Source organism: Ochotona curzoniae, unplaced genomic scaffold, assembly GCF_017591425.1.
Source record: "Ochotona curzoniae isolate NIBS_2020 unplaced genomic scaffold, NIBS_Ocur_1.0 contig_4501, whole genome shotgun sequence".
Lineage (NCBI taxonomy): Eukaryota > Metazoa > Chordata > Mammalia > Lagomorpha > Ochotonidae > Ochotona > Ochotona curzoniae.
In genome coordinates this window covers 15,715,919-15,729,003 of record NW_024466307.1, presented here as the reverse complement: position 1 = coordinate 15,729,003, position 13,085 = coordinate 15,715,919, and positions in this window count along the sequence as shown.

Sequence of the window (13,085 nt, the reverse complement as noted above, 5' to 3'; positions counted from 1 at the left end):
TCTGTGCAGGGGGCAGTGAGTGGAGGGACAGGGCCAATGCAGGAGAGAACATTCTTAAATAAGAATCCCTGAGAGGCTTGTCTAAGCGTGCGATCAATTTGTTGCATTGCCTTCATTCTTTACTTCCCCCTTCCCCTGCAGTTTTAATAATACAGTCTTCAGTTTTAATAATGATTAAAGAATAATGCCAAAATCCCATCTGAACGGCTTTTGGGATTTAACTCACTGAATTTATTCACAGTCCTGAGTTTGTAAGGGGAGAAAGAACAGACCTGCGCAACCAATCGAGGAGTGTTACACTGATACTTCATCTCCCACGTCAGTACCATTTATGGCTGCATGGCGAGCATTGCATATTATGTGAATAGGTTGGGAATTTTTAATCCAGTCAGGTAGTTGTGGATGAATGTGTTTGTATGTCTGTCATTAGGATTGGGCGGCTCATGCTGCTCCAGACAGACACATTTTGAATGTTTAAAATTTCAACAGATGTTATTTATCCATCAGGATGGAGCATTTCCTGAGCTACTATATAGAAGCTGCCTCATTAGCATAAATAAAAATAAAGCATAACAACAACAATCTTGCTTAATGTGTACACACAGAAATATTGTCACAGGCATCTGGTACTCAGTAGTGAAAAACCACTGAATGAGGGAAAGCAGTGGATGTCAGACAAGTATGAGCTGTTTTCCTAGAGAAGGGATGTGTGCTATTAAAGATTCGTCTCTTCGCTCTACTGTTGTTTGTTTTTTAAAGCATTGTGTCTAGAATAGACATGTAGACAAAGGATGTCTTTTGTAAGTACTTGAGATGCTAATGTTTATTAAAAGAAACTTTCTCATAATGGAGCTGAGAGGTTAATTTCTCTTTAAGACACTGGATTAAATAAAATCGTAAGGAAGAGTGATAACTTTTTTATATCAAGAATCAGGTAACACTTTGTTTCATAGGAAAGGCTTGAGCTGATCACCACATATACTCTTTGCTATGTTCAAAAAAGTATCCTTACAGCAATTTATAATCTGAAATTCCTGTTTCTGCTAAAAAAAAAAAAACACAGGAAATATTACAGTAAGATAGCTTGGGTTTTAACTTGAATTGTTGATTACAAGCAATTTCCAGTCTCAGTCTTAAAGCTTTTTGTCTTGTTACTACATCTTAACTCCTTTTCTTAACATCTTCCTCTGTGTCAGAAAACTTCAGAGAGGATAAGGATCATGATTCGCTCATGCAGCCCTGCAAGCGACGTCAAAGTGATGGGCACCGAAGAGGAACAATTTTGCTTTGTCTTGTTTTGTGTTCAGGAATAAATTACAATTCTATGTTTGTTACCAAGGGTGACACCAAAATGTATGCCTGATAAACATTACTAAGGAATAACTTAGTAAGTAGAGGGGTAGCCCATGCTCATGAGCAAACAAGACTGAATAGTGTTAAGATGTCAGTTCTTTCCAATTTGATCTATGTACTCAATTCTGAAGGCTAGAACTTTATCCACTAGGCTACCAAAGCGGGCCCAGAATCTATACTTTTAAATTACAGCCATTGATGTGTCATAAAATTGAATGGAATATGGGAATATGACTATTGTCCCTTTGATCATCCTTGCCCAAACTGATCCTTCTGGTTCTTTTCTTCTTCAGTGTTAATTAGAATCACCGAGAGTTAAGCTCAGAGGACTGTGGTTGGTACGCATAACAACATATTTTTCTCTGAGAAATAACAAAACCTGGGATGGTGATTTGTGATTTTCCAGTTCTGAGTGGAAAGCAGCTCATATCATGGCCACTAAAAAGGAAACAAGATAGTCTGTTCAGCTAGACGTGTACACCATCAGCTAGCTGCTAACACCTGCAGGAATTTTAATACACGAAAATGTTTTGGTTCTTTTTAGTTGTTGTTGCGCTGCTAGATGCGTTTTTAAGACCCAACTGATGCAATTTTAAGAAACAATTTCACTTTGTTACATTTTTATGGCCAACTGACTGATAACAATGGGCCCATTTGTGCATCTGCTGTATTACAAATTCGAGAAATTAGATATTGATGCCTATAGAGAGATTAGGCAGCTAGCAGTAACACACAACACGTTGTTTCATAGATTGGCTTATGTTTTGTTAATTTTTACAGTTAGTACAGATCCCCTTCCTAGGATCTGCTGAGTATCTGCACAATAGTTACAGAGAATGTAGATATAAAATTAAACAGGCCATGTTGGCTAGGGAATTGTGGAACCTTTTATTTAGTGGCGTTTTGAGGCTTTAGCTAGGTTATAAATTAAAAATGCTATCTCAAAAGTTTGAAAAGAAAGAAAGGTGAAGGCACAGTGTTTTGTATTCTTAGTATAGTATATGCAAACTCAATTGAATCTGTTTTCTTTATATTAATATCACATAAACAGGAGAATTGATGAGAATTTTCTCCTCGTAATTATCATGCATTTGTTGTAACCTTGAACATCTAAGGTATTAACAATATCCTTGAGAAAAGCTTAGATAACAACTTAAGTTTGTAGAAGAACCAAATTTGCAAAGTGAGAAAATTGGAAAAGCCACTGATTTCTTGACTGTTTTAAATCTGTGAGATTCTGAAAAGCAAGAAAATGGTACAGAGGAAAGAGATTTTTTATAGGATTGATAAACATTTGGTCTAAAACACCAGTGACACTTGGATTCATGATCAAGTCTCCGATTGCTGTGCTGAGAAGTTGTAGAAGACACAGTTGGGTTAGCATGATGAGTATTGGTGAGGCTTTGGCGAGATGTGGCAGGTTGTGGGGATGTTGTCCTAGCCCCTTTGAGTGAAGCAAAAGAAAAAGCAGATGGGATGGGCTGAAGGCTTCCGGCATGTATAGACCTAGTTGCGTTCAACATTTTTCATATAAGTGGTGGCTCTTTGGCCTGTAAAGAATTTCAAAGTTATTTCCTAATAGTAAGTTAAGCTCCATTGAAAATTTGCTTCATTCTTTCTTCTCTGTAGCAATAACCTCTGTCATTGCTGAAAGAGGGTAAATTTATGTGGCTCCAGCCATGACTAGATTTTTATTATATTGAGTTATCAAGAAAAGAAATGGAATAATCTTGTCTCAAGGTCATTTACAATAGGATAAGATACCATCAATTTAGACGGTTTAGTTGCCAGTCTCATTATTAGTTGAAAGAGGCAAGCTGACCTCTCAAACAACTTCTCAAGATAAATTCATAAGCTTTTATGAGCCAGCAATCCCCAAAACTCATTACCTAGGACTGATGCCTTAGTCTTTCTCATTACTTATTAGAATATAGTAGAAAACTAGCCCCTAAATACTATTTTCTCCCTTCTGCTGAGTTTAAGGTTGGTGAATGACATGGGGAAATGAAGAAAAAAAAAAGTCACAATCTGGTCACAAACAATATGGATTGATCATTTGATTAACACCTGTATAATTTTATATCCCAATCTTAATTCATTTCAGAACAATACATTGAACTCAAGATATTCAACTCATATATTATATCTCCTTGAGATCAGAAATAAAATTATCTCTTACTTGGTATTCATTTAAAATCTAATGAGATTTTTCATCATTAGAAAGAATTTTGGAATATGAAACAAACCTATGCCTTTCTTAGTATTATCTAGAAATCGTTAAATGACAGAAGAGCTGGGGTTTTCAATTTAAGCTAATTTGTATTATGAAGGATTAATAAAAATTCATGACTAAATAATTTATTTCAAAAGGAATAACATGCAATATATATGCATGTACATACAGTACCTACATCCAGATCATATATTTGTACTTAAAACTCTAAATTGGCCCATATTTACTCTCTCCTAATTGTTGCATTTATTTTTAGTATTTAGACATTGTCTCTGTAAATTGTGTTTTATCAAGTGAAAGTATTAATATACGCAGTGATTCATTGCATTTAGACGCAAAGGTAACGGCCAATCCGAAACCAGGAGGCAGGAACTTATTCTGGGTCTCTCACACAATGCAGGGTGTCAAGGGTTTGAGTCATCCTCTGCTGTTTCCTGTGCCTCAAGCAAGCAGCTGGATGGGAAGTGGAGAGCTGGCACAGACTAGCACCCATGTGGCAATGTGAGGTTTTAACCACTGAGCCATTGCATTGGGCCTGGATAGTTAATATTTCTTTAAAATTGCAATGACAGGATCATTTTATTACAAATGAAAAATATTAGTGCAATTTAAAAAAAATCACTAGTTGGGAATGGGCTTTGGAATCAATCTGGATTCTACAGCTGTGATGTTTCTGTCTGAGTCATAGCAACGACTGTACAAAGGAAAAAGAAAACCTGTGAATGCATAGCAAAACTAAACAAATTTGTTTGGAAAATAGAGTGACTGATCAAACTTTACTCATAATTGGCATGTTTTAAAGTCTGAGTGCATGTGTGTGACTTTGTGGAGAATGAAATTGACATTCTCTGGAATATAAAAAAAATCTTTTTTGACTTTGTGATAACTTTACATATAAAACATCATATTTTGCATTATTATTTGAATGTCAACTAGTGGCATAATTTTTAAAAAGTGTTGTTTGCCATAGAAATGTACCAAGATTTTTATTGGATCAAAGAAAAGCCTATAACATTATTTGCCTCACCTAGCGCTAATCTGTTCTTAAAATATTTCTCCGTGGAGGTAGAATTGTGTGGGGTTTCTGAAACAAAAAGAAATGTTTATTGTGCTTTGTAACTAAGAAAAAAATAACAAATCACAGTATAATATATTTCAATATTCTCTGACCTTAACCTGCGTAGTCTTTGTAACATCTTGATTTAAAGAAACAATTCTTTGTATTCACATGTTTACCAAGGACAATAAAAACATAAACACATCTGAGCATTAATGTGGCATGGCAGCCTAGTGGCTAAAGTCCTTGCCTTGAATGTTCCGGGATCCCACATGGGTGCTGGTTCTAATCCCAGCAGCCCCACTTCCCATTCAGCTCCCTGCTTGTGGCCTTGGGAAAGCAGTCAAGAATGGCCCAAAGCCTTGGAACCCTGCACTTGTGTGGGGGACCCAAAAGAAACTCCTGGCTCCTGGCTTTGGATTGGCTCAGCTCCAGCCATTGCAGTCAACTGGGGAGTGAATCATCAGATGGAAGATCTTCCTTTTTGTCTCTCCTACTCTCTGTATATTTGCCTTTTCAATGAAAATAATAAATAAATTGGTCTTTAACCAAATCATCTTTAAATTCACAAAAGTTCTTCAGATTGTTTCCAGATAGTGGAATCCAAAGGCATTTTAAAACAAAAAGCTTGACATTCGCAAGATTTGACTTTTTTCCCATAATATGTATTTCCATGAACTTTCTGAAGTCCTCTCATACTGAAGGACTCTGATATAAACAGTGCTTTTGTCAAAGAGCTTACACAGGATTAATCTTCTAGATTCTGGTGCCAGAAAAATGAGTTCCAATTCTATCTTATCACTTCCGTTTTGAGAAAACATCAGACTTTTTGCTCTTTATTCTATGACAAAATAAGAATAAGACCGTATGTATAGAATTAAATCTGACAAAGCACGTAAAGCAGGTCAATCCATATTGACATACAGGAAACAATCAATATCATTTAGGGTGAATCTACTTTTATTTATTAGTAAGAATTTCTATTGAAGTTGGAAAGTCTTGGGTGTATTTTTTTTTATTTATATGTGGTTCATTTAAATACAAAATATATTATCTGTAGGCTGAACAGTGTAGTTGGTTGTGTGAAAGTGCCTTACTTAGAAAAAGTTTGGCTTATTCAGACACATAACCTATAGATATCCATAAATGAAGGATCTTGAAGTTGAGAAACCTCTGTGGATTGTCCATGCAGTATCTACATCCAGTGATAGGCGTCTTTATGAAAGACCATAAAGGAGAAAATTTCCAGATAGAAGAGGAGGAGATTATGGGAAGACAGAGAAAAGACTAGAATCAGGTGGCCACAGTTCAGGGAGCCCGGTGATGGCAGCTGACACCCAAAGTAGGAAAAATAGAATGGATTCTTGCCAAGGTTTTTACCAACTGCATTCTAAATCCAACAGACCGTTGGTTAGGAACTATTCCCTGTGTAAAGCTCATGATTCATTTTAGAGCTCACAAGTGAACTCAAATGGAGCCGCAGCATTTTACTAAGTTTGTCATTATAGGAACTACATAACTCATGTTTTTAAAATTATTCTGATTTTAAGGTATTCTCTGGAGTAACAATAATGTATGTTCTTTAATATAGCAAGAAAGAGGAGCAAACATGATATGCCACGAAGTTTTGGCTTTGGCATTCTTTATGAGAATGATCATCATCATATTCTTGTGTTCATGCACACATTTGCACAACCTCTTCTTTATTCACATGCGAATGTAGTTAACTGATAAGAGTTAAAATTATGTCTACAGATTACAGTAACCTTGGAGATGAAGTGGACATAAAACAACCATGAAAGCCATTCACGGGTTTCTATCACACCAAAATATTGTCCCCAATGAGATTGTTGAAGCTTTTGAGATCATTAGGACAAGAGCCATAGGGAAGTAAACCATTCTATCTGTGACCAAAAAACACAGTCTTCTAAGACATTATTGGCTATTTTTATACAAAATAGATACATTAATCCATGATATGGCCATAAGAGAATAGGGAAGACACAAAGTGGTCATTAGAGAATGATTGCATATGCTCAAATTTGAATTGTATTACTTGCTGACAGTACTATAATAGAAATAGTATTTAATTCTTATCAGCTGCTGACCAAAAATGGTAATACTTCATGTAATTTCAATAAAGTACTACACAAGACAGGGATATTATATACAGAATATAATATTCTTAGCAGTAAGACTTCAATAAACACTGTTAACAGACAGAGGAAAATATCTCGAAGCAAATTAGGTGGAATGTAAAATAGTGTAAATGTTTTAAATGTATAAAACGTGCAGGGCTCTATGGCTGTATGGATTTTTTTCTAGGTTCCTCAATTTCTTGCATGCATAAATAACAAAGTCAGAATTTTCTTCCTAAACAGTTAATTTTGAACTTCAAGCCTTGAAAATAAAAACATTTCACTGTGTTGAAATTATCTTGAATTCCAAATGAAAGGAACCTGAAAAGAAGGATTATTGTATAGTTTCCATTATGAAACGTAACAATGGAGTCCATATCACATGTCAATTTACTTTAATTGTAAGAATGTTTTTCAGGAATATTTTCAGTATCCATTCCCAAGCCCTAGAGGTAAGCTTGTGTTCTTTCCATTATGTTTTTATTATGTTCTCTAATTCCATTCTGTTAGACATTTGGAGTTTTCCAACAATGAATATAGTGCCTTAGCTTTTTCTGCTGAAATGGGAGAATATGCAACTGTTAATAACGAAGTGCCACTGGCTAATCTTCAGTCTTCCTTCCTGCACAACGTGCATTGGATACCTGCCGGAGGTGCCCCTGGAAACGTGCTGAGATAACAGCTCTGCTCGTGGTCTTTTCAGATATACACTCCTTACGCTGTGTTGTGCGATTAATGGAAGAAAAGACAGATTCATGACTTGAAAAATTTAGGTAAGGCTTTCTTTCCTTCCCTGCTTAAAAACAAGTAACAAAGCCCATAAAAATGACTCACTTGGAAAGGATCACTCCCCTGTTTAGACGTTAGTAATATGCATTCCTGCAGCTGGGAGGGAGACGGAACTTGGATGGTACTTACTCCCTGCAGATGATTTGGGCATTTCCACAAATATTTGAAGTCATCTAGGAGCAAGAGAAGAAGTACATCTTTCGGGTTTATGAGTAGTGTGCAATTATAACTATAAGAAAAGATAACCAAACAACCCAAGAAGTAGTTAAGAAGAAATAGGACATGGCAGAAATCAGTGAACAGAATTAATGGAAAGCCAATACCCTCCTCCATACAGGAGGAAGTTATATGAGCCCTGGTGCAGAGTGAACTTTTATGCTTCAATTGTGATCTTTAGAGAGGAAATTGAAAGACTAGCTCACTGTTCATTTAATGGATGGTTAATTCATGAATGCCAAACAAGTACCTAAGCCTGAGACTCCACTCCTCACCGAAGTGCGCTTTGATCCCTGATGATTTGGGTGAGGGGTGTTTTGGATCTGTTTTTGAGTTACTTATGCAAGTATGCTTCTGCAGAAGCAGCTTAAATAAAGTAAGGCATCCCGGGAAAGCTAGACTTCTTCAGTACTGATATATCATATATGTTACCTAGGCCACTGACTTCTCATTTAAAAGGCTAAAAATTTGAACAGGTGGACCTATGGCTTTATAATTGAGTTGGTAAGGACTGGATCTTTGTTGTAACCTCCATTATGAAAAAGGATGAGGTACCCTTAAAAACTAACAAGAAGGAGTATTATCTTCCATTTTATAGTTTGAGTGAAAATTTCAATGTAAACCAAAAAAGTCAATTTTTATAGATTTTAAGGGGGGCTAGAATTAGGTATTAGATATTAGATGCCTCTAATATCTAGAGGGGCCTAGTCAATTTTTATAGGTTTTTTTTTTTAAAGATTTATTTTTATTATTTTTTTCATTGGAAAGGCGGATATACAGAGAGGAGAGACAGAGAGGAAGATCTTCCGTCCGATGATTCACTCCCCAAGTGAGCGCAACGGGCCGATACTATGCCGATCCGAAGCCAGGAGCCTCTTCCGGGTCTCCCACGCGGGTGCAGGTTCCCAAAGCTTTGGGCCGTCCTCTGCTGCTTTCCCAGGCCACAGGCAGGGAGCTGGAAGGGAAGCGGGGCTGCCGGGATTAGAACCGGCGCCCATATGGGATCCCGGGCGTGCTAGGCGAGGACCTTAACCACTTGCGCCACCGCGCCGGGCCCAATTTTTATAGGTTTTATGGGAAATAGAATTAGATATTAGATTTTTATGATTTGAAGAAAGGTATCTATCTAATAGTTTCAGGTTATCCTCACAGAGGAAAAGAGAATACTCCAAGAAAAACCTATGTTGATATAAAAAATGCAAATTTTTTTACAAGCTATTGTACTAAATTAAAACTTTTACAAATTTTGTCTACTGTTTGGGGCTTTGTGAAAAACAGGCAATCTAGCGGAAAGAATAAGATATGAACATACTTATTGTGTAAAGTTTTGTGTGTGTGTGTGAGATGACCCAATAGTTTTCTTGGATGGTTCCTATTCATATCCTTCATCCCACAAAGCTTGCCTGCTCCTGTCCTCTCTTCTACTCTTTCCCCTTTAAGATTAATCTACATCTCCATTCTCCAGTTATCTGAACCTGGAATGCCTTAATTAAATTTTGAGCAGAATTCCACTCCTGAAGCATCAGGTTGCTCAGTGGCTTACAAATGATTAAAAGATGGCTTGTCCAGAGCGCGGTGGTTCAGGAGGTCGACTCCAAAGAGGATACCCCACGCTGTGTTCTCCTGTCACTTCTCGTCACTGGAGCGTGAGCAGTAGACGCTTCATTACTAGCATGCTCTCTTGTTATCCGTGATGCAGCTGAACAGCATTAGCCAAGCATGGCATATTACTTCTCTTTAAACAAACACATCAATCTTGTGTTTTCCTGTTCCCAGTTCATTATCAGAGTGATTGAGGGAGATCATGGCTCCTTTGTGGGATTAGGACTCCAATGAAACCTAAAATCTGGATGAATGACATTTTGCTATTGCAATTATAACAGGAGAATAAATGATGGCAAAAATAAATAGAGCCTGAGTTGGTAGTTTAAGAAAAAGCTTATGAAACGCTCTAATATGGTATAAAATAAAATTTTGTTAGCTAACAAAAACTTGGGACATTAATTCATCATTATTTGTCTAATGTTGTGTTTTTTTTTATTACTTTTGAAATGTTTAAAGGCACTGTGATATTAAAAAGGAGCTATTCATAAATTCAGAAAATTGAAATAATTGAATACACAAATAAATAAAATTACTCTCGTCTTGGTATTTCAGATAGCCACTGTAATACCATTCTAATAATTTAGGATTTTTTCTTCTGTATGTTCCTTTATATTGCATATTTAACAATGAAATTTTGCATTTATTTAATTTTGGCTTTGGTGGTTTCATTTGATGTCATTTCTACTGCTCTTAAAAACTCTTGAATCTCAATTGATACATCTCAGAGTACATTTACTTACTATAAATATTCATGACACTAACCTATGTTTTCTTATGCATTTACTTATTTTAGATTTTACAAAAAGAATGAGAAGTATGATTATGTTAAACATATATTTTTTTCTGGTTATTTCCTGAAATTTATTTTAAGCTTTTTATATATATATTGTTCATTTTTAATCTCTCTTTTCTCCTTTCTCTCCTCTTCCGTCTCTGTGTTTTGAACACACATACACGCATTCAAATTGCACTGTTTACTATAATCAATACATATTATACTGAATATGCCTGATTTAAAATTCTTATTAAACATACAACAGATAAAAAGATATGGAAAACATTTGCTAACTTAGTAGGACACAATATTGTATTCTAATATACACATTTTGCTTTTCCATTAAGCGTTTGTTAATATTTCTTTCAATTAGATTTGCTTGTGTTTTGGTTGCTAGAACATAAAATGTATTAAATAAGTTTGCTGCTGCCAATGAAGAATCACAGTCACATTATGCAATATTGTTAAATGGGATAAATGCGTATTCACTATGTGAAGGACACTGTACAGCCAAAAAGGAAATAGAATAGATACACACAAATGTGGGAATTACACTTTACCTGTGTTTTTATGCCATCGCATAAATTCCACAGGAGGTTTCAGTGCAGCAGAAGTAAAGGTCTGACAAAGTAATTCAACAAGGTAGATCTCATAAACATGGTCTTTCCAGAAGGCTAAGTAGTACATTATCTGGCAAACAAATGAATTCCTCCGATGGCATCTTTAGAGAGAAGCATCGTTACAAAAAATTTTGCCATAAAATTTGACAAGGACTTGTTACATTTTGGTGGCATTTGTCAAGTCTGCATGACCATAACATAAGCTTGAAATGAAGCATAGATCACACAGTCATGAAAAAGAAAACAATTAAAACCAAATTTTAACTAAATAAGATTTTCAATCACATCTCGGGTTTCTGCGAGTACATTCAAACAAGATGAGTGAGACACTGTTAGTGGCTTTAGAGGGATATTGAGCCTGGGAGATATTTCAGATCACGTGTGATAAACCAAATTGGAGAACCAGAAAATGGCGTTTGATACTGAAAATCCCAGTATCAGATTCACACTCATCAGTGTGGGATTTTCAGTATTCAATATCATTTTCTCATGAAATACTTACAGATATTATGGAGAACTAGCAAGGAGATAATATAAAATCAGATCACATATGTATATGTGCTCATTTTTATAGGATTTTTTTTTAAGATTTATTTTTATTATTTTTTTCATTGGAAAGGCGGATATACAGAGAGGAGAGACAGAGAGGAAGATCTTCCGTCCGATGATTCACTCCCCAAGTGAGCGCAACGGGCTGATACTATGCCGATCTGAAGCCAGGAGCCTCTTCTGGGTCTCCCACGCGGGTGCAGGTTCCCAAAGTTTTGGGCTGTCCTCGACTGCTTTCCCAGGCCACAGGCAGGGAGCTGGAAGGGAAGCAGGGCTGCCGGGATTAGAACCGGCGCCCATATGGGATCCTGGGCGTGCAAGGCGAGGACCTTTAACCACTTGCGCCACCGCGCCGGGCCCTATAGGATGTTTTAAAGGACTATAGGAGATGTTTTTACATGAAATCTCTTATATGGAAAGCACAGCTAAAATTTTATTCTCAGAAGTGTTTTTAAATAAATTACCTAAGTATCAATTTGAAGGGCAATTTGTAGTAAGAATCATACAAAAAATTATAGTTTCAACATTTCTATTGTACTGCAACATTAGCCAAATAATATATACAGGTTGATCAAAGTTTTAAAACACTTCCAGAATTTAGTCATGAATTACACTGATTTTGTGTCAGCAAGCTATTTATTATATTTATTGATTAAAAATTTGTGAACTAGAAGATAATGCTAAGCTAAATAGATGATTATTCTTAAACTTATATGGTTAATGCATAATTGTTTTTATTGTGTCCATAATGAAAGACATTGCTTTAGGGTAGGCTTGCACTGGTCTAACGCCTCATTCAACTTTTAAACTTTTATCTCTACCAAATGATCTTCTTCAAAATAGTTAATCCGAGTCACTATATCACCTTGAAGATCCTATTGGCTTCATTTTTACTTCATTTGTGAATTAACCTTGTACAAATTGACACTTTCACATTATTCTATGCAGAAATAGCTCTGTTTTTATGCTTTACAACTGTTTTTACATAATCAGAAAATTATGTTTTCTCAGAAGTTTTTACACTTTAATGCTGTCTTGCTGGACTAATTATATTTTCTATTCGTATTATGAATAGGAGTATGCTCTATTGTAATTTGCAATTAATTTTATTACAATATTTTAAAATATATTGGTATTGGAAATGTTCCAAATGCTTATTAACTAATTTGTCTAAATTCTTTTTCTGTTGGTTGTATTAGCTTTTTCAAGCATAATTCTATGTTATATATGAAATCTAGCCATGTCCTGTAATTGAATCAACTGTAATAGTTGGAAGAACTATAGATTCTGTACAGCAGTAATTATGAAAATAATTTCATAATTGCAATCATTACTAATTATTACTTATCACATATTATTAAGTGCCTGACACCACTCTAATAGCTGGTGACACTGCTATGAGCAAACAGGCAAAATTCTTCCCCTTGTGGAGGCGTAATATATCTGTATAGTTTATTTGAAAGTCCTTTGAGGCAGAGAAACAGGGCTCTACCGTGTGCTAGCTCTCTGTTCACACACCAACAATCCTGACTGGGACAGGGCAAAGCCAGAAGCCAGAATCTCAGTCTGAATCTCTCAGGTGGGTTCCAAGGACTCCGCTATGGAGCCTTCACTTACTGCAGATAAGGATGAACAATGACAATCAACTGGAACCCAAAGCCTATGCAGACTCAGGCATTCTACATGTGCGTTGTGGGTGTGCCTAATGTTGTCCAAAACATCCTCTCCTAAGGCAAAGTTTTTGAAGTTT